The sequence below is a fragment of the Macaca nemestrina genome, chromosome 13, assembly GCF_043159975.1.
Source record: "Macaca nemestrina isolate mMacNem1 chromosome 13, mMacNem.hap1, whole genome shotgun sequence".
Classification (NCBI taxonomy): Eukaryota; Metazoa; Chordata; class Mammalia; order Primates; family Cercopithecidae; genus Macaca; species Macaca nemestrina.
Genome location: NC_092137.1, coordinates 121,469,635 through 121,491,013, shown reverse-complemented (window position 1 = coordinate 121,491,013; position 21,379 = coordinate 121,469,635). Strand labels below are relative to the sequence as shown.

The following is a 21,379-nucleotide window of genomic DNA, read 5'->3' as shown; positions in this document are numbered from 1 at the left end:
GATTGCAGCTGGTAAGACAGAGAGCAGGCCGGGTGCGGTGGCTCACGCCTGTAATCCCAGCACTTTGAGAGGCCAGGGCGGGTGGATCACCTGAGGTCAGGAGTTCGAGACCAGCCTGACCAACATGGCAAAACCGCATCTCTACTAAAAATACAAAAATTAGCTGGGTGTGATGTGTGCCGGTCCTCCCAGCTACTTGAGAGGCTGAGGCAGGAGATTCGTTTGAACCCAGGAGGTGGAGGTTGCAGTGAGCAGAGATCGTGCCACTGCACTCCAGCCTGGGAGACAGAGTAAGACTCCATCTCAAAAAAAAAAAAAAAAAAAAGGCCAGAAGATTGAGAGTTTCCAGTAAGTTCAGGCTAAAAAATGCTAAAAAATGTACTGTCAGTTTTCAATTTTTTTTTTTAGGTAAACTTTTTGTTGATGCATAATATAGAGAAAAGTGCATAAATCATAAGTGTACAACCTGTGTACAAACACCCCTGCCGCTGAGCTTGAGTAATAAAACATTACCCACACCCTGAAAGCCCACCCCTGACCCCATGCACCCTCCCAGTCCCTGCCCTGCTCCCTCAGTCATCCTGGGTCAATTATTATTATTATTATTTTTTTGAGACGGAGTCTCGCTCTGTTGCCCAGGCTGGAGTGCAGTGGCGCCATCTTGGCTCACTGCAAGCTCCACTTCCCGGGTTCACGCCATTCTCCTGCCTCAGCCTCCCAAGTAGCTGGGACTACAGGCGCCCGCCACCACACCCAGCTAATTTTTTGTATTTTTAGTAGAGATGCGGTTTCACCATGTTAGCCAGGATGGTCTCGATCTCCTGACCTTGTGATCCACCTGCCTCGGTCTCCCAAAGTGCTGGGATTACAGGCGTGAGCCACCGCGCCCGGCCGGGTCAATTTTTTTCTGTTTCTAAACTTTTGTAAGTGAATCATATCATATGTACACTTTTGTGTCTGGCTTCTGCTGAATGTTAAGAGTCTGAGCTTCATCCACGTTGTGTGTAGCTGTCATTCATTCCTTTTTGTTGCTGTCATAATATTCCCTTATATAACCAATAATATTGTTGATGGACATTGCATTGTTTCCAGCTTGGGACTATTACAAATGACGCTGCTAAGAACACTCTTGTGCGTGTATCTTGCTGAACATATGAAGGCATTTCTGTTGGGAATATGCCCGGGAATGGAATCTCTAAGGCACAGGGACAGTAGAGATGAGAGTTTTCCAAAGTGCTTGTATCAGTGTTCACTCCCATCCCCACCAACTCTGGTCTTGTCAAGTATGTGTATATGTGTTTAATGTTTGCCATTCAGGTGTGTGCATGGTTGTGTCTCATTGTGTTTTGTTTTTGTTTTGAGGCAGGGTCTCTTCCTGTCATCCAGGCCGGAGTACAGTAGCATGATCACAGCTCACTGCAGGCCCAACCTCCCAGGCTCAAGCAGTCCTCCCACCTCAGCCTCCCAAGTTGCTGGGACCACAGGTGTGGGCCACCGCGCCTGGCTAATTTTTAAATTTGTGTAGAGATGTGGTCTTGCCTTGTTGTCCAGGCTGGTCTCGAACTCCTGGCCTCAAGCGATCCTCCCTCCTCAGCCTCCTAAAGTGCTGGGATTACGGGCTGGAGCCACTGTGCCATTGTAGTTTTATTTTATTTTATTTTATTTTTTTGAGATGGAGTTTCGCTCTGTCGCCTAGGCTGGAGTGCAGCGGCGTGATCTCAGCTCACCACTACCTCCGCCTCCCAGATTCAAGTGATTCCTCCGCCTCAGCCTCCCGAGTGGCTGGGACCACAGGCCACGTGCCACCACGCCCAGCTAATTTTTTGTATTTTAGTAGAGACGGGGTTTCACCGTGTTGGTCAGGATGGTCTCGATCTCCTGACCTCGTGATCCACCTGCCTCAGCCTCCCAAAGTGCTGGGATTACAGGCTTGAGCCACCGTGCCCGGCCGCCATTGTGTTTTTTAAAAATTTACTTTTATTGATACCTAATAGCTATTTTCACAGTACGTGTGATAATTTGATAGATTCATGTAATCAAATCAGGGTAATGGGAATATTCATCACCTTGAGTTATCTGTTCTTTATTCTTGGAGCATTTGAATTATTCTCTCCTAGTCATTTTGAAATGTAAAATTGACTAGTGTTAACCATCGTCACCTGCTGATCTGTGGGGCATCAGGTCTAATTTCTTCTAAGTGTATGTTTGTACCCATTAATCAACCTCTTTTCATCCCCCTCATTGTGGTTTTGAGATGGAGTCTCGCTCTGTCGCCCAGGCTGGTGTGCAGTGGTGCATCTCGGCTCACTGCAAGCTCTGCCTCATGGGTTCGAGCAATTCTCCTGCCTTAGCCTCCTGAGTAGCTGGGATTACAGGCATGAGCCACCACACCAGGCTAATTTTTTTGTTTTTTCAGTAGAGATGGGGTTTCACCATGTTGGCTAGGCTGGCCTTGAACTCCCGACCTTGTGATCCTCTCGCGTTGGCCTCCCAAAGTGCTGGGATTACAGGCGTGAGCCACTGAGCCCAGCTTCATTGTGGTTTTAATTTAGATTTCCCTAGTGAATTATGATATTGAGCACATTTTTGTATGCTCATTGTCCATTTGACTCTTCTTTTCGTTGGTGTCTGCTAACTATTTTCTTTTTTTCTTTTTTTTTGAGACGGAGTCTCACTCTTGTTGCCCAGGCTGGAGTGTAATGGCACAGTCTCGGCTCACTGCAACCCCCGCCTCCTGGGTTCAAGCAATTCTCCTGCCTCAGCCTCCTGAGTAGCTGGGACTACAGGAGCGCGCCGCCACACTCAGCTAAGTTTTGTGTATTTAGTATAAACAGAGTTTCACCATGTTGGCCAGGATGGTCTCAATCTCTTTTTTTTTTTTTTTTTTTTTTGAGACGGAGTCTCACGCTGTTGCCCAGGCTGGAGTGCAGTGGCGCGATCTCGGCTCACTGCAAGCTCCGCCTCCCGGGTTCCCGCCATTCTCCTGCCTCAGCCTCCTGAGTAGCTGGGACTACAGGCGCCCGCCACCGCGCCCGGCTAATTTTTTGTATTTTTAGTAGAGACGGGGTTTCACTGTGGTCTCGATCTCCTGACCTTGTGATCCGCCCGCCTCGGCCTCCCAAAGTGCTGGGATTACAGGCTTGAGCCACCGCGCCCGGCCAGGTCTCAATCTCTTAACCTTGTGATCCACCCGCCGTGGCCTCCCAAAGTGCTGGGATTACAGGCGTGAGCCACTGCGCCCGGCCTGTTGCCTGTTTTCTAAGAGGTTGTTTGCCTTGCCTTTTTATTTCTTTTTTGAGATACAGTCTCTCTGTCACAGGCTGGAGTGCGGTGATGCCGTCATGGCTCACTATAGCCTCAACTTCCCAGGTTCAAGCAATATATTCCACTTTACAACCTCCTGAGTAGCTGGGACCACAGGTGTGTGCCACCACACCCAGCTACTTTGTGTATTTTTTTTTTTTTTTTTGAGACAGAGTCTAGCTTTGTTGCTCAGTCTGGAGTGCAGTGGCACGATCTTGGTTCATGGCAACCTCTACCTCCTGGGTTCAAGTGATTCTCTTGCCTTAGCCTCCTGAGTAGCTGGGATTACAAGTGCGTGCCACCACACTCAGCTAATTTTTTATATTTTTGGTAGAGATGGGGTTTCACCGTGTTGGCCAGGCTGGTCTTGAACTCCTGACCTCAGGTGATTCACCTGCCTTGGCCTCCCAAAGTGCTGGGATTACAGGTATGAGGCCCCGCACCCGGCCGAGACTGGGTGATTTATAAACAGTTTATTTGTTTGGCTCACAGTTTTGGGGATTGGGAAGACCCAGATGAGGTTTTGCATCTGGTGAGGCATCGTGCTGTGGCACGCACAGTGCTGGCAAGAGAAGGGAAAGTGAGTGCATGCCAGGGGGCAGACTCCTGTGCCATCTTCTAGAAACTGTATCATTTATTTTTCGCATTTAGATCTGTAATCCTTATGGAACTTATTTTTGTTGTTGATGTGAGTTACAGGTTAATATTCTTTTTTTTTTTTTTTTTTTTTTTTTGAGACGGAGTCTAGCTCTGTCACTCAGGCTGGAGTGCAGTGGCGTGATCACGCCTCACTGCAAGCTTCACCTCCCGGGTTCACGCCATTCTCCTATCTCAGCCTCCCAAGTAGCTGGGACTACAGGCGCCCGCCACCATGCCCGGCTAATTTTTTACATTTTTTCAGTACAGATGGGGTTTCACTGTGTTAGCCAGGATGGTCTCAATCTCCTGACCTTGTGATCTGCCTGCCTCGGCCTCCCAAAGTGCTGGGATTACAGGCGTGAGCCACCGCGCCCGGCCGATATTCTTTCTTTAAAATCTGTGTGGAATTGGCCAGGCGCGGTGGCTCAAGCCTGTAATCCCAGCACTTTGGGAGGCCGAGACGGGCGGATCACGAGGTCAGGAGATCGAGACCATCCTGGCTAACACGGTGAAACCCCGTCTCTACTACAAAATACAAAAAAAAACTAGCCGGGCGAGGTGGCGGGCGCCTGTAGTCCCAGCTACTCGGGAGGCTGAGGCAGGAGAATGGCGTGAACCCGGGAGGCGGAGCTTGCAGTGAGCTGAGATCCGGCCACTGCACTCCAGCCTGGGCGACAGGCGAGACTCCGTCTCAAAAAAAAAAAAAAAAAAACAAAATCTGTGTGGAATCACTTGAACTCAGGAGTTTGAGACCAGCCTGCACAACGTGTTGAAACCCTGTCTCTACCAAAAATACAAAAATTAGCTAGGTGTGGTGACCTGCACCTTTGATCCCAGCTACTTGGAGGCTAAGGTGGGACAGTCGTTTGAGCCTGGGAGGCAGAAGTTGCAGTGAGCTAAGATTGTGCCATTGCCCTCCAGCCTGGGCGACAGAGCAAGACCTCGTCTCAAAAAAAAAAAAAAAAAAAAGGGTCCATATGATACCCAGGACTTTGTATTGAAAAGATCCTTTTCTCACTGGACTGAGGTGACTTGCAGGTCTCTCTGGACTCTTTGATTTAATTGATCTGTTTCTTTTTCTTTGCTCCAGTAACTATATTGGCATAATTGCAGTAATTTTATAGTAAGTTTTGATATCTGGTAATGTTAAGCCCTGTGGTCTTCAAGATTGTCTTAGCTTTTCTTAGCTTTTTACCTGGGAATTTTATGGAATCACACTGAATCTACAGATCAACTCAAAGCCTTGACATTTTTTTTTTTTTTTAGACGGAGTCTCGCTCTGTCGCCAGGCTGGAGTGCAGTGGTGTGATCTCGGCTCACTGCAACCTCTGCCTCCCGGGTTCAAGGGATTCTCCTGCCTCAGCCTCCTGAGTAGCTGGGACTACAGGCATGTGCCACCATACCCAGCTAATTTTTGTATTTTAGTAGAGACGAGGTTTCACCATGTTGGCCAGGCTGATCTCAAACTCTTTTTTTTTTTTTTTTTTTTTGCGACGGAGTCTCTCTCTGTCGCCCAGGCTGGAGTGCAGTGGCGCAATCTCGGCTCACTGCAAGTCCCGCCTCCCGGGTTCACGCCATTCTCCTGCCTCAGCCTCCCGAGTAGCTGGGACTACAGGCACCCGCCACCATGCCCAGCTAATTTTTTGTGTTTTTTAGTAGAGACGGGGTTTCACTGTGTTAGCCAGGATGGTCTCGCTCTCCTGACCTCATGATCCACCCGCCTCGGCCTCCCGAAGTGCTGGGATTACATGCGTGAGCCACCGCGCCCGGCCAAGAGACAGGGTCTTGTTCTGTTGCCCAGGCTAGAGCACAGTGGCGCAATCATAGCTCACTGCAGCCTCAAACTCCTGGGCTTAAGTGATCCTCTGCCTTGGCCTCCCAAAATGCTGAGATCACAGGCTTGAGCCACCATTCCCGGCCCTGCTTACAGTTTTGTTTTGAAGGATACACATAGGACAAGGCTTGGTCGGTCCTAGAAGAGCTTCACGCCCTCTGCCTGTGGTATCAGGGCACTCTCTCTAGATATGTTGATGTATTCACCAAGCAGGAAGCTCCGTGATCTTTGGGGTCCAGAGTTTTTATCCAGACCTCATTACATACTCATGTTTGGTTAAGTAATTCACCACAGGATTGAACCCAATCTCTAGACCCGTCCGTCCCCTGGAGGTGGGACAATTCAAAGCCCAGACTGGGTAATCACCTGCTTGGTCTTCACCATGTTGCCGGGGCTATTCTGGAAGTCCTGGGAAGGCTTTCAAAGTTGATCATTTTATATGATTTTGCTAGGGTTTTTTGTAGATTCCCTTTATCAGATCAAGGAAGTTCCCTTCTCCCCTTAGTTTGCTAAGAATTTTTATGATGAATAGGTGTTGAATTTTGTCAAATGCTCTTTTTGTATCTGTTGAGATTATTGAATAACCTATTTTCTTTATTCTGAAATACACTGATTGATTTTTTTTTTTTTTTTTTTTTTTTTTGAGACGGAGTTTTGCTCTGTCGCCCAGGCTGGAGTGCAGTGGCCGGATCTGAGCTCACTGCAAGCTCTGCCTCCTGGGTTCACGCCATTCTCCTGCCTCAGCCTCCCGAGTAGCTGGGACTACAGGCGCCCGCCACCTCGCCCGGCTAATTTTTTATATTTTTTAGTAGAGATGGGGTTTCACCGTGTTAGCCAGCATGGTCTCGATCTCCTGACCTCGTGATCCGCCCATCTCGGCCTCCCAAAGTGCTGGGATTACAGGCTTGAGCCACCGCGCCCGGCCCACTGATTGATTTTTGAATGTGAATCCCAAATTTATTGCGTAACTGGAGTAGAACTAACTTAGTGATATTATTCTATTTACACATTGCTGTATTTGATTTGCCAATATCTTTATTGAGAATTTTGGCATCGGCCAGGCGTGGTGGCTCACGCCTGTAATCCCAGCACCTTGGGAGGCTCAGACGAGTGTATTGCTTGAGCCCAGAAGACCCTGTCTTTACTAAAAATAAAAAAATGAGCTGGGTGTGGTGGCATGAGCTGGTAGTCCCAGCTACTTGGGAGGCTGAGGTGGGAGGACCGTTTGATAAGTCCTTATCTTTTATTTTATTTATTTATTTTATTTTATTTTATTTTTTTTTGAGACGGAGTCTCACGCTGTTGCCCAGGCTGGAGTGCAGTGGCGCGATCTCGGCTCACTGCAAGCTCCGCCTCCCGGGTTCCCGCCATTCTCCTGCCTCAGCCTCCTGAGTAGCTGGGACTACAGGCGCCCGCCACCGCGCCCGGCTAATTTTTTGTATTTTTAGTAGAGACGGGGTTTCACTGTGGTCTCGATCTCCTGACCTTGTGATCCGCCCGCCTCGGCCTCCCAAAGTGCTGGGATTACAGGCTTGAGCCACCGCGCCCGGCCAAGTCCTTATCTTTTAGAGATACATATTGAAATATTAAATATTTGCAGGTAAAATGTGTACATGTTTACAGATAAAATCTGGGTTTTGCTTCAAATCAGTGAGTAGAGCAAGTGGGAGTAGAGAGGAAGCAGGACTGGCCATGAGGAGCTGTTAATTGTCAGGTGAAGGTGTAATTAGATTATTACCTCTACTTTTGTATATACTTGATATTTTCCATCGTAAGAACTTAAAAATCTAGAGACTATTAGCTAAATGGAAAATCAGAGGCCTGAAGACCTGTCTCCAGGGTGAGGGACCAGTCTCAGTTTGTCAATAGCTTCACCCGCTATGGGCTTGTGTTAAAGGAAGAAGGCGCCGGGCGCGGTGGCTCAAGCCTGTAATCCTAGCACTTTGGGAGGCCGAGACGGGTGGATCACGAGGTCAGGAGATCGAGACCATCCTGGCTAACACGGTGAAACCCCGTCTCTACTAAAAAATAGAAAAAACTAGCCGGGTGAGATGGCGGGCGCCTGTAGTCCCAGCTACTTGGGAGGCTGAGGCAGGAGAATGGCGTGAACCCAGGAGGCGGAGCTTGCAGTGAGCTGAGATCCAGCCACTGCACTCCAGCCTGGGCCACTGAGGGAGACTCCGTCTCAAAAAAAAAAAAAAAAAAAAAAAAAAGGAAGAAGGCTATCTGTAGCAGAAGTCCCATTTCTGTATCCCGGCCTGATCACCCTTGTGGTGTGACCCTGGGCGTGACTTCTCTGGGCCTTAGCTTCCTCCGAGGAAGAGTGGGATCGGCAGTAGATGTAGGGAATCACTGTCCTGGGAACATGGTCACCCTGACAGGTTGGTGGCAGAGGGAGGTTGACCCCATGTCCTGTGCAAAGAGGCTGCTGAGGCACAGATATCTTTATGGGGCTATTTTTTCTTTTTGAGATAGAATCTGGCTCTGTCACCGAGGCTGGAGTGCAGTGGCGCAATCTCGGCTCACTGCAACCTCTGCCTCCCGGGTTCAAGCGATTCTCATGCCTCAGCCTCCTGAGCAGCTGGGATTTTAGGTGGGCACCACCAAGCCCAGCTAATTTTTGTGTTTTTAGTAGAGCAGGATTTCGTCATGTTGGCCGGCTGGTCTCAAACTTCTGACCTCAGATAATCCTCCTGCCTCGGCCTTGTAAAGTGCTGGGATTACAGGCATGAGCCACTGTGCTCAGCATTTACGGGGGTATTCTAAAGGGAGCTCTTCAAGCTTTTCATCTTGCCCCTATTTAAAAACCTTTTTTTCTGTTTTTGTCTCCATTCATTCAAAAGTTATATACATGTGCTATTATACTAGTACATGTATTATAGAATGAACAGATAAAAACATTTAAAGGACTAAAACCAAAGTCCAGGTGCAGTGGCTCACACCTGTAATCTTAGCACTTTGGGAGGCTGAGGCAGGAGGATTCCTGTAGCCCCAGAGTTTGAGACCAACCTGGGCAACACAGCGAAACCCCATCTCTACAAAAAATATGAAAGTTGGCCGGGCATGATGGCCTGTAATCCAACTACTTGGGAGGCTGAGGTGGGAGGATCAGTGGAGTCCAGGAGGCCTAGGCTACAGTGAGCTGTGATCCTGTCACTCTGCACTCCAGCCTGGGCCACAGAATGAGACCTTGTCTCAAAAAATAAAACACAAAAAATTAGCTGGGCGTGGTAGCACATGCTGGTAGTCCCAGCTATTCTGGAGGCTGAGATGGGAGGAGTATTTGAGCCCAGGAACTCTAGTCTGCAGTGAGCTATGATTGCACCACTGCTGTCCAGCCTGGGCAACAGAGAGAGACCCTGTCTCTTAAAAAAGATTAAAATGCCAGGCACAGTGGCTCCCGCCTGTAATCCCAGCGCTTTGGGAGCCTGAGGCGGGTGGATCACGAGGTCAGGAGATCCAGACCATCCTGGCTAACACAGTGAAATCCCGTCTCTACTAAAAATACAAAAAACTAGCCGGGCGAGGTGGCGGGCGCCTGTAGTCCCAGCTACTCGGGAGGCTGAGGCAGGAGAATGGTGTGAACCCGGGAGGCGGAGCTTGCAGTGAGCTGAGATCGCGCCATTGCACTCCAGCCTGGGTGACAGAGCCAGACTCCATCTCAAGGGAAAAAAAAAAAGATAAAAATAATTTTTAAAAAGTAAAGATAGGCCGGGCGCGGTGGCTCAAGCCTGTAATCCCAGCACTTTGGGAGGCCGAGACGGGCGGATCACGAGGTCAGGAGATCGAGACCATCCTGGCTAACACGGTGAAACCCCGTCTCTACTAAAAATACAAAAAACTAGCCGGGCGTGGTGGCGGGCGCCTGTAGTCCCAGCTATTCGGGAGGCTGAGGCAGGAGAATGGCGTGAACCCGGGAGGCGGAGCTTGCAGTGAGCTGAGATCTGGCCACTGCACTCCAGCCTGGGCGGCAGAGCGAGACTCCGTCTCAAAAAAAAAAAAAAAAAAAAAAGTAAAGATAGGCATGGCACGGCAGCTCACGTCTGTAATCCCAGTACTTTGGGAAGCTGAGGTGAGCGGATCACCTGAGGTAAGGAGTTTGAAACCAGCCTGGCCAACCTGGCGAAACCCCCTCTCTACTCAAAACACAAAAATTAGCCAAGCATGGTGGCGCGTGCCTGTAATCCCAGCTACTCGAGATGCTGAGGCAGGAGAATTGCTTGAACCTGGGAGGCGGAGTCTGCAGTGAGCTGAGATTGCGCTATTGCACTCCAGCCTGGGTGACAGAACAAGACTCTGTCTCAAAAAAAAAAAAAAAAAAAAAAAGTTCTTAAAAAGTAGTATATTATAGAAACTTTTAGAAAAGTTGAAAATGATTAAGAAATGGAAGTCACATGGCCAGGGGAGGTGGTTCATGCCTGTAATCCCAGCACTTTGGGAGGCCCAGGCGGGCGGATCATGAGGTCCGGAGTTCCAGACCAACCTGGCCAACGTGGTGAAACTCTGTCTCTACTAAAAAATACAAAAAATTAGCTGGGCATGGTGGTGGGGGCCTGTAATCCCAGCTACTTAGGAGGCTGAGGCATGAGAAGCGCTTGAACCTGGGAAGCGGAGGTTGCAGTGAGCCGAGATCGCACCACTGTACTCCCTCCTGGGTAACAGAGCAAGACTCTGTCTCAAAAAAAAAAAAAAAAAAGTCCCTCTTATCCCATCATCCAAAATGTGGATATTTTGGTGTATTTTCTTCTACCAAGTCAGCAACAAACCATATTGCTTCCCTCGCAATATGAAAATAGTTTCTAATTAGGAGAGTAAAAGCAGGCCGGGCGCGGTGGCTCACGCCTGTAATCCCAGCGCTTTGGGAGCCTGAGGCGGGTGGATCACGAGGTCAGGAGATCAAGACCAACCTGGCTAACACGGTGAAACCTCGTCTCTACTAAAAATACAAAAACCTAGCTGGGCGTGGTGGCGGCGCCTGTAGTCCCAGCCACTCGGGAGGCTGAGGCAGGAGAATGGCGTGAACCCGGGAGGCGGAGCTTGCAGTGAGCCGAGATTGCGCCACTGCACTCCAGTCCTGGGCGACACAGCGAGACTCTGTCTAGGAAAAAAAAAAAGATTAAAATAAAAAATAGCATATGTTAAGTATAAAATGCATTAAGCAAAAGTGAAGAAAACCAGCAGTCCTTCCTACTCTACTGTTTTGGAACTTTTTACGTTACACAAATAGTGAATCACCATCTCTTGAGATCAATTCATGTCTGAGTCAGCCTTTTTAAAGTCCTGCAATATTGTTACAAACAAACAACATTGGCAGGCCCTCCTGGGCACACCTTCCATGCTGGCCTGGGTGTTTCCTTTGTTAAGGTCACTTCCTAGGATTGGGAGAAATGGCAGAGTCCAAGGTCTTGCACATTTTACATTTTGGCACATACTGCCAAATTTCTGAAGAAAAAAATTGAACTTCCAACGGTAGGTAGTTCTCCTGCCAACACTGAGAGTACCAATCTCTGAAATCTTGGCTAATATGATAGGTAAAAAATAAGTTCATTTTGAAAATTTGTATTTCCTTAGATTTTGTTTGTATTTATTGTATTTCTATTTAAAATTAAGCTAGTGATTTTTCTTATGGATTTATAAGTCTGGTATAAAACAGTGACTTTGGAGCAGTTAGCCCAATACCTTTCATTGAGTAATCTCTCTTTTCTCCCACAGTTTAATATACCAGATTTAATATATTCAGTATTCGCAATTTGTTGAAGCTTATTTCTGTCCAGAAGCCAGGCGCGGTGGCTCACACCTATAGTCCCAGCATTTGGGGAGGCCATGGCGGGAGGATCGCTTGAGCCCAGGAGTTTGAGGTCAGCCTGGGCAGCATAGTGAGACCTCATCTCTACAAAATTTTTTTTTTTTTGCAACGGAGTCCCGCCCTGTCCCCCAGGCTGGAGTGCAGTGGCCCGATCTCGGCTCACTGCAAACTCCGCCTCCTGGGTTCATGCCATTCTCCTGCCTCAGCCTCCCGAGTAGCTGGGACTACAGGCGCCTGCTACCACGCCCGGCTAATTTTTTGTATTTTTAGTACAGGTGGGGTTTCACTGTGTTAGTCATGATGGTCTTGATCTCCTGACCTCGTGATCCACCCACCTTGGCCTCCCAAAGTGCTGGAATTACAGGCATGAGCCACCGTGCCCTGCCTTTTAAAAAATTAGCTGAGCTTAGTGGCGTGCACCTGTAGTCCCAGCTACTTGGGAGGCTGAGGTGGGAGGTTCACTTGAGCCCAGGAAGTCACCGTTGCAGTGAGCTGCGATCGTGCCACTGTACTGCAGCCTGGGTGACAGAATGAGACCCTGTCTAAAAAAATTTGAAGTAAAATAAATCCCATTGTTCTCTCCAGTACTGCACTGTTTTGGTTTTGTTTGTTTTTGAAACAGAGTCTGGCTGTGTTGCCCAGGCTGGAGTGCAGTGGTGTGATCCCAGCTCACTACAACTTTTGCCTCCCAGGTTCAAGTGATTTTTCTGCCTCAGCCTGCTGAGTAGCTGGGATTTCAGGCCCGTGCCACCACGCCTAACTAATTTTTGTATTTTTAGTAGAGACGGGGTTTCACCATGTTGGCCAGGCTGGTCCTGAACTCCTGACCTCAAGTGATCCGCCCGTTTTGGCCTCCCAAAGTGCTGGGATTACAAGTACGAGCCACTGCGCCTGGTCCAGTACTGCACTGTTTTAATCACTGTAATCTTTTTTTTTTTTTTTTTTTTGAGACAGGGTCTCACTCCATCTCAAAGCCTAGCGAGTGTAGAGCGTATGGCCTGCCTGCTGGGCCACGGCAGCCTTCTGGTCTTCTGGCCTTTGCCTGGACTGACTGTGCTGACTGCCAGCTGTGTCTCTGGGAGAAAGGGAGCAACACAGATGAGCCCTGCTTAGGATTACGGATGAGCCTGGCTGCCCTCCCTGAGGCTAGAGGGCAGGGGCTTGTCACTCTGGCTGGTTCCTCTCCTGCCCTGGCTCTGCCTTCTTGCTGGGCTGGCCGCCACTCATCCCGGCGGTTGAGGTCAGCACTATTAATAGCCAGCTTAATCCTGCGGGAGCTTGGGTGAAGGGAGGAAAGTGCAGAGAATCGCCAAGAAATCAGGGTGCTCAGCCGTCTGCAGGTGTGGACCCAGGGCCCAAGCCTGTGGCTTTCAGTCAGCCCAGTCCGCACCTCTCCCGTGGGAGGTCCTGAGAGCACGGGACCATCCTGGGCCCCTGGGATCTCAGAGTCTGGACCTTCCTGGGAGACTCAGTGAGTAGGATGCAGAGGACTCCTTCTCGGGTGGTGGGAATCCCTGGTCTGTTCTGGGGCCCCTGGCTTTTCCCCACGAGAAAAGGCAGCTGGAGCTGGTGAGTAGGGCCCTCTCAGGGCCCTTGTGGACTTTGTAACCCGGCACCTGTAATATGTTTTTCTTAAGGGCTTTGAGGGACTGTAAAGTCTTTTTTATGGAGGGCGGGGAAGGAGGACACAGCAGTTTGCTAAAATGGGCATTGTGCAGGGCGGGGCCATCCTTTCTGTATCCAGCAGGGGTGTGGAGCACCTGCTGTGCCAGGCACGGTGGGAGGGGTTGGGGTAGCGTGGCGAGGAGTGAGGGCACTACTCAGGCCTCACTGGGCTGCAGCCTGGTCGGTGGGAGATAGACGCTGGTCAGCCAATGGCACAGAGCTGTGAAGGAAAGAAATGGGTCGGGGTCCAGGGCCCTAAGAGCTGGCATGGGCACCGAGGGCTCATGTTTGAGCCCAGGGCAGAAGGATAAAGAGGTGACACGGAGGCTGGGGAGCAGGAGGGGCTGTGAGGGACTCAGGCGGGGCTGGGATCCTCACTCCTTGCACCTGCGCCAGCTGTGAGGGAGCCGTGAGGGAGGCTGAGACTGGCACCTGTGGTCTGCCCAGCCATCCGGGGTTTCTGGAGGCCTCACATGCTGTTCTCTGACTGTGGAGGGCACGGTCCCACCTGGCTGCTGCTGGACAGAGGTCGCTGAAGGACAGAGTGGGCAAGCATGCCGCCAGGCAAAGCCTGGAGAAGACGGTGGGGACAGCCAGGGTGCCAGGCACCTTCTTTCTGGGTCTCCCTTTCTTGCAGTGCTTGGAAAGTACTTGGGAAGGCTCAGGAACCCTGAAGTCCCAGAGGAAGCAGTATTAGAATTTTATTTTATTTGATTAATTCTTAATTAATTAATTAATTAATTAATTTTTCGAGATGGAGTCTCGCTCTGTCACCCAGGCTGGAGTACAGTGGGTCAATCTCGGCTCACTGCAACCTCTGCCTCCCAGGTTCAAGTGATTCTCCTGCCTCAGCCTCCTGAGTAGCTGGGATTACAAATGCGTGCCACCGTGCCTGACTAATTTTTGTATTTTTAATAGAGACAGGGTTTCACCATGTTGGTCAGGCTGATCTTGAACTCCTGACCTCGTGATCCACCCTCCTCGGCCTCCCAAAGTGCTGAGATCACAGGCGTGAGCCAACACGCCCGGCCTAGAGTTTTTTTTTAAAGTTAATTTAATGGATGTGTTTGTTTGTTTGTTTGTTTGAGACAAGAGTTTCACTGTTGTTGCCCAAGATGGAGTGCAATGGCACGATCTCGGCGCATCGCAACCTCCACCTCCTGGCTTCAAGCGATTCTCCTGCCTCAGCCTCCTGAGTAGCTGGAATTACAGGCATGTGCCACCACCCTCCGCTAACTTTGTATTTTTAGTAGAGATGGAGTTTCTCCATGTTGGTCAGGCTGGTCTCGAACTCCTGACCTCCCCACCCGCCTTGGCCTCCCAAAGTGCTGGGATTGCAGGCGTGAGCCACTGTGCCCGGCCTAATGAATGTGTTTTTTTTTTTTTCTGATTATGAAATTAATACTATTGGCCGGGCATGGTAGCTCACGCCTGTAATCCCAGCACTTTGGGAGGCTGAGGTGGGTGGATGGATCACCTGAGGTCGGGTTTTAGAGATCAGCCTGGGCAACATGGTAAAACCCCATCTCTACTAAAAATACAAAAATCTGGCCAGGCGCAATGGCTCATGCCTGTAATCCCAGCACTTTGGGAGTCTGAGGTGGGTGGATCATCTGAGGTCTGAAGTTCGAAACCAGCCTGGCCAGTATGGTGAAACCCTGTCTCTATTAAAAATACAAAAATCAGCTTGGCATGGTGGCCTGTGCCTGTAGTCCCAGCTACTTAGGAGGCTGGGAGAGGATAATTGCTTGATCCGGGGAGGTGGAGGTTGGAGTTAGCTGAGATCGCACCACTGCATTCCAGCCTGAACAACAGAGTGAGACTCTGTCTCAAAAAAAAAAAAAAAAAAAAATTAAAATACAAAAATTAGCCAGGCATGGTGGCACATCCTTATAATCCCAGCTACTCGGGAGGCTGAGGCAGGAGAACTGCTTGAACCTGGGAGGTGGAGGTTGTAGTGAGGTGAGATCATGCCACTGCACTCCAGCCTGGGCAACAGAGCGAGTGACTCCATCTCAAAAAAAAAAAAAAAAGAAAGAATTTAATACTATTGATTATGAAAAATTTGGAATTTTTATATAGGAAAGTATAAAAAGAAAATAGAAACCATCCTGAATCTCCCATACATAGATTAAGCCACATGAATTGCTGGTTTTGGTAAAATATAATTGAACATCAGCAATTTTATATGGCTCAAGGAAATACTAACATTTTGCTGTATTTCCTCAATCATTTTTCATTGACTAAGGACTACTTTGAAAAATGTGGATTTTCAGCTATATAGATGTATTGTTTTAATTTTCGTGCTTTTTTTTTTCTTAGACGAAGTCTTTCTCTTTTGCCCAGGCTAGAGTACAGTGGAGTGGGTCTCTCCCTCCTGCGTTCAAATGATGCTTCTGCCTCAGCCTCCTGACTAGCTGGGATTATAGGCGCTTGCCACCACACCCAGCTAATTTTTTGTATTTTTAGTTGAGACGATTTCAGCATGTTGGCCAGGCTGGTCTCGAACTCCTGACTTCAGGTAATCCACCCGCCTCAGCTTCCCTAAGTGCCGGGATTACAGGTATGAGCCACTGCACCTAGCCGTCGCCACCCCCAAAGTCTAATCAGCCAATTGAATAGACACCAATAATAACATAAGGTAGCTCATTAAAATACAATTTTATGGGCTGGGCGCTGTGGCTCACACCTGAAATCCAGCACTTTGGGAGGCCATGGCGGGTGGATCACCTGAAGGTCAGGAGTTCAAGACCAGCCTTGCCAACCTGGTGAAACCCTGTCTCCACTAAAAATATAAAAAATTAGCTGGGCGTGGTGGCGGGCACCTGTAATACCAGCTATTTGGGAGGCCGAGACAGGAGAATTTCATGAGCCTGGGAGGCAGAGGTTGCAGTGAGCCAAGATCGATTGCACTACAGCCTGGGCAACAAGAGTGAAACTTCATCTCAAACAACAACAACCACCACCTCACAATTTTATGGCCAGGCGCAGTGGCTCACACCTGAAATCTCAAGCACTTTGGGAGGCTGAGGCGGGCTGAACACTTGAGGTCAGGAGCACGAGACTGGCCTGGCCAACATGGTGAAACCCCGTCTCTAATAAAAATACAAAAAATTAGCCGATTGTGGTGATGGGTGCCTGTAATCCCAGCTACTCAGGAGACTGAGGTGGGAGAATCACTGGAACCCGCGAGGTGGAGATTGCAGTGAGCCGAGATCGCACCACTGCACTGAGTGAGATTCCGTCTCAAACACACACACACACACACACACACACACACACACACAAAATACAATTTTATTAGAATTTATACAATGAGAATCCTAAATATAAGTTCTAAATTGATCTTCTTGTTTTAGATGTTAAATCAGTTAGCAGTAATTTCCGAAGTATAGAAACTTCTAAACTACTAAAATCTACAATGATTCTTTCCATCTTCGGCCTCCCTTCCTCTTCCCTGCTCCCCTTCCCCTCACTGGTTACTTTTCTCCTCCTGCCAAATGGTTGTAGAGGCACAAAGAAAGACAGGAGGGACCGGTCACGGTGGCTCACACCTGTAATGCCAGCACTCTGGGAGGCTGAGGAGGATGGATCACCTGAGGTCAGGAGTTCGTGACCAGCCTGGCCAACAGGGTGAAACCCCATCTCTACTAAAAAATACAAAAAATTAGCTGGGCCTGGTGGTGAGCATCTGTAATCCCAGCTACTTGGTAGGCTGAGGCAGGAGAATCGCTTGAACCTGCTAAGTGGAGGTTGCAGTGAGCTGAGATTGCGCCACTGTACTCCAGCCTGGTGACAGAGGAAGACTACATCTCAAAAAAAAAAAAGAAAGAAGAGGTCGGGCTCACTGTCCCGTGGGCCTGGTAACTGGGACAGAGCTGCCCTGAAGGGAGACAGGAGTGTTGGGGGGATGGGCATGAGCTGGGTTTTGGCTGCGTTAATTTCAAGGTATTAGTGACGTCAGGCAGCACTTGGATAGAGGAATCTGGAGGGCACGGGAGAGGACAGGGCTGCAGAGATTTATCTGGGACACTTGTACACTTGTATTTAAAGTTGCTAGGCAAGGGACCAGGGGTACAGACTGAGTTCTGAGTCTCTCCAGCATTAAGTGGTCAGGGAAAAGCAGCGGCCCCCTGAGGTCAGGAGCACTGGGAGGGCAGAAAGGGCTTCCGGGGGAAAGGAGGGAGTGACTGTTGGTCAGCAGGTCATCTGAGAATAACACGCCACCATGAGAGGTCGTTGGTGACCTTGACCAGAGGTCTTTGGCCCGGGGAGGGGAAGATTCTACCAGGACAAAAAGATGTCCCCTCTGGACAGACAAATTAGAAAAAAGCAAAAACAGCCCAGGGACCCAAAGCTCACCCTGCAGAGGGTGACTGACTGGCCCCTTAGGCTGGAACCTCCGTACGGAACCCCAGTCGGCCAGTCATCAGCTGGTGCCCAAAGCTCAACTTGCAGAGGAGGGGTGCACGTGTACACGGTGCCCAGGGCTGCACACCTACAAGGTGCCTGTCGTGCGGCTGGCCGCCACCCGAGGGTGCACACACACAGCAGTGGATCCCACCAAGGGGCCTCAGAGAGGAGGCGGGGGGCTGAGAGTGGTATCGAGACCCTGCTCGGAATCAGCTCATCTCATCGGCAGCAGGGCTGTTTCCACTTTAAGAGAGGCTGCCAGGCGGGACGCGGTGGCTCACATCTGTAATCCCAGCACCCTGGGAGGCCGAGGCAGAAGGATCACTTGAGGTCAGGAGTTCGAGACCAGCCTGGCCAACATGGCAAAACCCCGTCTCTACTAAAAATGCAAAATTAGCCGGGTATGGTGGTGCGCACCCAGCTACTCAGGAGGCTGAGACAGGAGAATCGTTTGAACCCAGGAGGTGAAGGTTGCAGTGAGCTGAGATTGTACCACTGCACTCCAGCCTAGGCCACTCCAGCCTGGGCTACAGAGCGAGACTCCATCTCAAAAAAAATAAATAGAGAGGCCACCAGCCTTTCACTGTGAGGGAACGTTTCATTGGTCAGGATTTGGTCTGAGCCTGTGGAGTAATTAGGGATGTGAATGTAGTGGGGAGGTTGTGTTCTGACTTTGGGGGTCCGAACAAGGTTCTGCTCACTGAACCTTGTCAAAGGACACACCCCCATTCCCTGGGGCTCGCTCTGTGGCACTGGAAGGCACAGATGGCCCTTGTCCACCCTGGAGACTCTCACCAGCTTCTCTTTCTTCTCCTTAATTTTGTTTTCCCCCTTAATTTTGTCTGTTTTGTTTTTAAATTATAAAAGTAAAATATGCCCATCAAATATAACAATATGGAAGGGTATACAGAGAGGTATAATAGCCTCCTTCCCAAACTCCAAATACCCTCAAAGGCGACCGCTCTTATTGCTTCCGGACACTTCCAGGGCAGTTGAAGCCTACACACCCGCTTTGTTTCTGTGCAGGCAGGTGGCTCCATGCATTCCGATCTGTGACTTACTCTTTCACTAATAGCGTATCTTGGATTTCATTCCGCACTTCATTCATCCACCTCCGCCACGTTCTCCCTTGAGTAGCTGTGGCCCCTTTTGAGTCCCTGTGCCCTGCTGCTGTTTCTTTAGGTTGTTTCTGGTTTAGGGCTGTTAAAAAGAATGTTGCCAAGAGCCCCCTTCTCTTGTGTCTTTTGTGAAGGTTGCCTCTCGCTAGGGTAAGTTCCTAGAAGTGGACCTTCCAAGTCCAAGGTTAGGAACCCTTGATTTTGTGACATCCTGACCAACTGGCCCCCTGAAATGTTGTACCCTTTTACCAGGCCACCAACCAGATACGTGTGAGGGCCTGTCTGTCTTCCCCATCCTCTGCCATAACTGGGCATTACCAGGCTTTTTAGAGGGTGCCCATCTGAAAGGGGGTACAGGTTGGGCATCCCGAATCCAAAAATCCAAAATCCCAAATGCTCCAAAATCCAAAACTTTTTGAGTACCAACATGATGCTCAAAAGAAAAGCTCGCTGGAGCGTTGTGTAGTTCAGATTTTCAGATTTGGGGTGCTCAATGGTGTATATTCTGCGAATATTCCAAAATCCAAAAAAAATCAGAAATCTGAAACACTTTTGCTCCCCAGTGAGGAATAAGGGATACTCAGCCTGTCAAAGCTGCCTTGCTTTAATTCCCATCCCCATGTGGTGACATCGTTTAGCTGGATGCCCAGGCCCTTCCAGGCACTGTCTTTCTCGAGGGCATTCCTGTATGGACAGCCTCCAGCAGGCACAGAGGCCTGGGGACAGACCCCGGGGTCCTGGCCTGGCCTGCTGCCGCCCTGCTGGAAGGCCTCACAGATCTCATGAACTTGTTGGCTCATCTCTAGGAAGATACTGGGGAATTTTCTTTTTTCCTTTTTTTTTTTTTTTGAGGCAGACTCTCGTCATCTCCCAGGCTGGAGTGCAGTGGCGCAATCTTGGCTCACTGCAGGCTCCGCCTCCCAGGGTCACGCCATTCTCCTGCCTCAGCCTCCAGAGTAGCTGGGACTACAGGCGCCCACCACCACACCCGGCTAATTTTTTTTTTGATATTTTTAGTAGAGATGGGGTTTCACCGTGTTAGCCAGGATGGTCTCGATCTCCTGACCTCGTGATCCGCCCGCCTTGGCCTCCCAAAGTGCTGGGATTACAGGCGTGAGCCACGGCGACCGGCCGATACTGGGGAATTTTCAATCGAGTCCAGCCACGGCTCTGTCTGGCAATGCGCTAAACGTTTTTCGACCAGAACCTGTAGTGGGAAATACATATATCATTGCCCCGGCATGTGTGTGAAAAGCTTTCACAATGCAGTGCTCGGCCCCATCACGTGGGGTGTATTGTGAGAATTTTTACTTTAGTCATGAGACCTTGCATTCTCTCTGTTCTCCCTAAGAGGCCCTTAGAAGTTGTGACAGCCCATCTTGGGCTGGGGGATTTTCTGTGGCCTTAAAGACCTGGCAAACATCCTCCACCGAGGGCATTTAGGATGAGTTCTTTAGTCCCCAGAGCGAGGTGCTTGGACTGTGAAGGGGAAGCCATGCAGAAGACCCTGACTTGACCTTCCCAGATTTCCGGGGCCTTTCTTCCTAGGCTGCTCCAAACCTGCGCTCCTGCGAGTAGGGCACGGCACACAGGATTCATCCCACCTAGACTGTGGACCCGGCCCTTCTCGGCTGGCCCCTGTTGCCACTCGCTGGGGTTGGGGCCATAAGAGCAGGGTGTGGCCTTCAAAAACGGGTCTGGGAAGACCCACCACCCCACAAGGTTTCTGTGGAGGGTCCTGTCCCACCTCAGCCTCCTTCCCTCACTTTGGGTTGAGGGGGTGGCCCCTCTCTGACTGTAGTCTCTGCCCCACCTAATCACAGCGCTTGGCCGCTCTGTGCCTTTGTCAGTTTGGGTCTTTCCCCTCCCCAAGAGTCCCAGAAGCCCCTGATAAGAGGCACCAGGCAGGGTCTTTTTTTCTTTTTTCTTTTTTTTTTTTTTTTTTTTATGGGACAGAGTCTTGCTCTGGAGTGCAGTGGCGCGATCTCGGCTCGCTGCAACCTCTGCCTCCTGGGTTCAAGCAATTCTCCTGCCTCAGCCTCCCGAGTAGCTGGGACTACAGGTGTGTACTACCTTGCCTGGCTAATTTTTGTATTTTTAGTAGAGACAACCATGTTGTCCAGGCTGCTCTCAAACTCCTGGCCTCAAGCAATCTGCCTGCTTCAGCCCCGCAAGGCGCTGGGATTACAGGTGTGAGCCACCGCTCCCAGTGTTGCCATTTTTATCCTATTTATTTATTTACTTATTTATTTATTTATTTTTGAGATGGAGTCTGACTCTGTCACCCAGGCTGGAGTGCAGTGATGCAATATTGGCTCACTGCAAGCTCCACCTCCCGGGTTCACGCCATTCTCGTGCCTCAGCCTCCCGAGTAGCTGGGACTACAGGTGCCCGCCACCACACCCGGCTCATTTTTGTATTTTTTTTTTTTTTTAGTAGAGACGGGGTTTCACTATGTTTTTTTTTTTTTTTTTTTTTTTTTGAGACGGAGTCTCACTCTGTCGCCCAGGCTGGAGTGCAGTGGCCAGATCTCAGCTCACTGCAAGCTCCGCCTCCCGGGTTCACGCCATTCTCCTGCCTCAGCCTCCCGAGTAGCTGGGA

The 21,379-nt window shown here is 49.8% G+C and overlaps 1 protein-coding gene across 3 annotated transcripts in view; it reads left to right on the top strand.

Moving 5' to 3' along the window:
* Nucleotides 1-21,379, top strand: part of LOC105490048 (cyclin and CBS domain divalent metal cation transport mediator 4) — a 50,095-nt gene that overhangs the window by 13,855 nt on the left and 14,861 nt on the right. The gene's annotated exons all lie outside the window — the stretch shown is intronic.